The 6,000-nt window shown below is 38.3% G+C and overlaps 1 protein-coding gene across 1 annotated transcript in view; it reads left to right on the top strand.

The window, feature by feature from the left end:
- The first annotated feature begins 226 nt into the window (after positions 1–226).
- Positions 227–6,000, top strand: part of tpst1 (tyrosylprotein sulfotransferase 1) — a 77,892-nt gene continuing 72,118 nt past the window's right edge. The window contains exon 1 of the mRNA XM_085184716.1: positions 227–347. The gene's annotated coding sequence lies outside the window, so the exon portion shown is untranslated. The remainder of the gene's footprint in view (positions 348–6,000) is intronic.

The following is a 6,000-nucleotide window of genomic DNA, read 5'->3' as shown; positions in this document are numbered from 1 at the left end:
TGCACTTCCTGTGGATAAATGCAGATATCTTTCTGGTGCTCTAAAACACAGATGTGTAATCAGGTCTAGTTTGATACGTCTATGTCAGTGTAGTGAGACGTACAGGATGTTCAGCAGGTTAGGTTTGTGATTACAATCCTGTGTTTGCACACTAGTGTTGCATAACATCCCAGCCCTGTATCCTTCACTGCAGAGCAGGGATTCATCACCAAGCTGACTCACTCTTCAGCAGCTGCTTGGAGTATTTTACTTCTTACTTCAGTTTCCCCAAAAGTAGTTTTGAGAGAGGAAGTAGAAAAGCAAATGAGTCAGCAACTAGTTGTTGTGAGGAGTTACAGCTGTAGAGAGTAAAAGTTTGGATATCCTTAAAATGAATCAACATTAATTGATAGTTACAGTTCACTAAAGCTAAACTACAAATAAAACCTGATGTGGGGATAAAAATATTCAGTTAAATAAAATAAAAAATAAAACGAACAATTATTTTGCGATCTTGGAAAACTAAACTAAAAATATCACCTTAGTTTTTGTATTTGTTAGTTTGGTAAAAAAAAAAATTGCCTTATGAGATACTGATGAACATGTTTATAGAGACTGAGGCTGGATGTCTAGAGCAGTGGTCCCCAACCCCCGGGCCTCGGACCGGTACCGGGCCGTGAGTCGTTTGGTACCGGGCCGCGAGAGTTGAGGCTCAGGTGTGAAATGTATAGTTTTCAGGGTTTTTATCGGTTTTCAGCGTGATTTTGTTATTGTTTTTATCATTTACTCGGTTTTCCTGGGTCTTTTCACGTGTGTTATGAATAAATCTTCTTTTTTTCGGTACCGGTACGAGTTTTATTTTGTTGTATTTATCCGCGACACCTCAAAGGCCGGTCCGTGAAAATATTGTCGGGCATAAACCGGTCCGTGGTGCAAAAAAGGTAGGAGACCGCTGCTCTAAATTGTTGTGACACGTGTTCGAAATGCAGAGAGGTGCGCTCGATTTGCCACACGGAGCAGCGCGAGAGTAAAGCACGAGGGAGGGGCTAATAATCAGCTCAGTCGTTTTTAATGATCGTTGAAAGCCCAGATCGTTGAGCAGCCCTATGCAGCAGTAACACTCACATCAATTTATGTAGCTTGAAATGAAAAAGTCTTTAAATGCTTACATAATTTGGATTTTTGTGTATGCAAAATTAAACTAATGGCATCAGATCATTATTATTGATCAGTGATTAAATTGTTGTCGGATTAAATATTAATTTTAACCACACAGTCCTCTGCAGAGGCCCATGCCCACACTCAGCGTCTGGAGGAACCTGATATAAGCAACTAAAATGAAAAAGGTTGTGGACCGTTGGTCTAGAGCGCTGTTAGGGAACAAACCCAGATGGGGGCACGAAGAATAATGTAACTAACAAAATGTGATTTGAGATCTCTGAGGAGAGTTGTATTCCAGAATATTGAGACATTTTTGATGATAGTTTTTTAGGCTTTTATCGTTATTATCTGGATTTTGCCTTCTATGTTTTTCAAGCACTTCTTAAAATCCTCCTCTGGCGCTGCCTTCATGTCAGCTCGGGCTGTTTGTCCGATGCTCATCATGCAATAGATGTTTGAACACGTTCAGTTTGTTTTTTACGTCTGCACAGAATGGTTATTGTCACTCTCTGAATCGATACCTTTTAGCAGTTGTGTAGCAGTGCCTGATGGAAACAAGGTCTAATCAGTTTCTGAGCACAAAGTAAATGGATCGGGATTTACTTTTTTACTCTCAAAGTACTCAAAGTGGTTTTACTAAAAGCCACATTCTTTATTCAATGCATCAAGCACTTTCTAACAATAATGCGATGCCATGGACGGGTACGGGCAGTTCAGTATGTTGGCCGAGCACAATGCGGAGCACGGGAACCACCGACCTTCTGTTTGGTACACGCCACAGGGAAGAGCACACTGGATTCACAGCATGTGTCTTGTACCTCGGATGTTATGCAGAGAAGCACCTAATCTAAACCCAATATTTACCAACGATTTCCAGAGAGCTGACTCGAGGTATTTCCCTCTGTCTGCTGCATGTGACAGAGGACAACTTTAGATATTGTCCCGGCCCGATACTCCCAAAGACAGCGTCACTGTCAGCTCGCAGTACGTTGTTCAGTTTGTCTTTGTTGAATGCAGATTAAACATAAATGACTGAACGACTGAAAGATTCTGTTGGTTGCTTAAGTATGTTGTACGAGGTCAGCTGGGATCAGCTGAGATTGACCGACTTTTACTTCAATATGAAAAAAAAGACGTACATTTGTGCGACGTTTCACATCATCATAGTTTTATTAACAACTCAATCCATCGACAGTGCCACACGTGAAACCCGTGTCTGCTGATCCATCTATACATTGCTCTTAATTTGTGCTTCAACTTGCAAGCTGCAATTTGTATTTGCTTTGTTTGATGACAAATATGCACAAAAATAAGAAGTAAGGGGGCGAATACTTTTTACAGCCCTGTATGTGTCACTGGACACTTGTCTGATGAAAGCTGCAACATCCTGAACATCATAAATGCAAAAATAACCAAAATCAAAGCAGCACTTTTATTCATTTATGCTCTCGGGTTAGCACTGTGCATTCAGTGCTGAAATGTGTTACACCTCCTGTTGTTAAGAAAATAAAAGCCCAAATATTCTTGAAAGTGTCAAAGTTTCGATGCTACTGTATAATAATACCAGCTGTTCAGTTTTTGCAACATTGGCAGAACAGAGATACAAGTTTAGACGATCCGTCTGCAGATATCCACACTCAGGACCATCATTAAGACGAGAAACATAATCTGAAAGGCGCAGAAAACGTCTCAGCAGCAGTAAAATCACCTCTCCACATCTCTGACTTTCATCAGCCCGGCTATCAGTTACTGCAGCGTCAACCCAATACACGATTAGCAGTGGCCCCTTCAAACTTAATGAGCACGTCTGGACGACATATTTGACTTTCTAAAGCCATCTCCACCACTCAGAAAGTGGACTTGGATGCAGAATCTCTGACATGGCACAATCAGGAGGTTCTTATTGGAAAAGTATATCGTCTTGATTGGGCTCAAGTTTCGCCAATGAGGCACCAGGCAGGGCCAGAGCTCCCAGGGGGATTAGGAAAGTGGGAAGGAAATACAATAAAGTGTCAACGCCAATTAAACTACAAATGCATTAAGTCCAGCTTGCTGCTTGCTTATTTGCAGCAGAAGGATCTTAGGAAAGTTGCTGCCAATCATTTTGCATAATGTAAAAAGGAGTTTGTGTCTGGAGCTGTATGCTAGACATAAATGCTGGTGCTGTCACGGGCCATTATGGCGATTATTCATTGGAAGGTTCACGACATGGGAAAAATGTTTTAATGGCCTGCAGCAGTGGCATGATTCACCAATGTGCTTCATTACTACCAGAAACTATTAGGAACAACAACATTTTAAAGATTTAACACTAGAGTAACTGAACATCTGGTAAGTGGCAGGAAAGTAAATAAGTCCTCACATTAGTCTAACATGACAACTAATCAATGAGGCACCTGTGTGCATGCTGGCTCTGATGATGGTCTGCTGTTGACTTTGTCTGGACATTAATATGAAAGCAAAGAACAAAGAACCACAGCAACAAAACAATCAGCTGAAAGATGCTTATACACAGCAAATTCAAAAGTGTTAAATGTTTTGGTGTTAGTAGTCTTAGAGTTAATTTTACTCTAAGTAGAGTCACATTCTTTTAATGTAACTCTGAGGTGTAAAATGATAGTAGTTAAAATCGAGTGTTAAAAATGAGTGTTTCTATTTCAAATCTGGAGGTGTTACAATGGAAACATTAACTCTTGACCTCTTAACTCTGAACTCCTACAGGGGCTATAACACCAATAGAGTAAATTCACAGACTCCGCCCCCAGCACGGCTCCAATCGAAGCTGAAGTGAAGCCGTTTCAGAACATTTTGCTCTACATATTTGAGTTGTTTGCCATGCTTCGTAAGTCATGTTTTCAAAGATTGTTTCAATTATTGTTATTAGCTTTTACTTCTGTGGCTCTTTGGAGTTGAGACAAAGCTGTGTGAAAGGCATTAGCCATGTTGCTCGGTGATAGCATAATATTCTGTTTTAGCTAGCTGAAAGGTATTGTTTGCGGGCAAATACCACAGCCTTGAAAAAAAGCTTGCATGTGAATTTTCAGTCAAATTTCTTGGTCAAATACACTTAAAACAATGTCTAGAATGTGAAATGTTGGTATAATGGTGCTACTTGAAGCCTGAAAACTATCTCCCATAAAAAACGAGCAAACAGCAGTAGCAGATGTCCCGAGTCCCGACTGAGTTCTACGTTAGCACTTAGATTCCTCCAGAGTTTTGTGCACACGGTTTAGGTAAAAATGAAAAAGGTTGAGGTTTTACATTTAGTTCAGTATTACCTGTTGTCTGTGTCCTTGTCTTTTGAGAAAATACTTTACACAGGTAATGTCTCAAAAAGGATTCCTTTTTTTTTTTTTTTACTGTGCTGCAATTGATTTGTGCCATTAATTAGTGTCAACTAATTTTTATTCACTCTCCACATAGGATATGCTTGTGAAGATGGAATATGGGGGAGAGCAGAAGTGCGTTGAAGTTCCACAAAGTGATGAATGAAGGACATGCATATTGTATTTTGTATTTATTGAAATAAGTGATGAGAATGCTGTTATTTGCATTTACCAGCTCACCTATGTCAGACCTTTTGATAAACGAAATTCTAATGAAAGTGAGAACATGTACACTGTTACATCTTTCAGAAAATGTTTTGAAATTGTGGTGCACAGTTCAGAATAAATGTTTTTCAAAAACCATTGCGTCTTTTTAGTAAATGTTTATTTCCAAAATAAATTTCTAGAAGTTCAGAACAGTAAAATTCCTGCTTTTTAGAATTAATTAGAAGATAACTCTTACGTAGTTAAACTAAAATACTCTTTGAGAGTTAATATATAAACTCTTAACACCAAGTGTTAAATTATCAACTCCAGAGAGATTTGGTGTTTAACACTAAATCAGAGTTAACGTACCAACTCTCCAAAAAGAGTTAAATTAACACTCTCTGGTGTGGACCCATATAGACACTTTAAAAGTGTTGAAATCAAATCTGACAGTGTTAATTTGGACATGCTGGATTTGCTGTATATATATATATATATATATATATATATATATATATATATATATATATATACATATGCAATAAAAACTAGCTGAAAAAGATTTGATTTATTAAACTTGATGAACTGTTAATATAAAGTTGTTCAAAACAGCTTTAACTCGGTTAAAATGATTTTATATTTGGACTGAATGTTGTTACTCAGCCACTGGTCAGGTCCTGTGCTGCCTGAGCATTGCATATGTTCAGCCTTGATAGTTCAGTCTATGTTACAGCTGCCTACACGACAAGAATCAATTTCCTTTTATTGAGATCACAAATTTATCGTATTTATGTCTGCGACGGCAGGAGGAGGAAATATGGCTCCTTTTATTTCCACATCATTATATTATTATTTGCTGGAACTGGATGGGCAGCCGGTTCTCATTTATTCAAAGAGTTAAAAACCTCCAATCACATTAGTTTCTTGTTTCCTGGATGGCTCGCTCTACAACGAATGGCTCCTTTGGACTGAACCATTTCTCAGCCCACAACAACGAATACTTGACGACTGCTTTGTGTTCCCCGGAAATGTAGCAGTAGTGACTTAAATGCACATTAAATGTATCAAAAGAAAAAGAAGTGATATATTGATGTGGTACACGCCATTGAAGAGTTTCTCATTTGTTTTTTAACCTTATTTATAAAGCTACATCTTCTCCTTGTTCACTTACATGCGATTACAGGTTTTATTGGTTTTCCACTCACATGTAATGCATTTAATAGCAATATTTAAAAATAAATAAATAAAAGCTTTTAGTATTTTATACTTGTAAATGTATGCAGCAGAGTCAGATTTGAACATGAATTTGCAGAAGAATTTTGAGGCG

The sequence above is a fragment of the Neolamprologus multifasciatus genome, chromosome 14 (genome assembly GCF_963576455.1).
Source record: "Neolamprologus multifasciatus chromosome 14, fNeoMul1.2, whole genome shotgun sequence".
In the NCBI taxonomy this organism is placed as follows: Eukaryota; Metazoa; Chordata; class Actinopteri; order Cichliformes; family Cichlidae; genus Neolamprologus; species Neolamprologus multifasciatus.
Note: the sequence above shows the minus strand (reverse complement) of the source record. Positions and strands in the feature narration are given on the sequence as shown.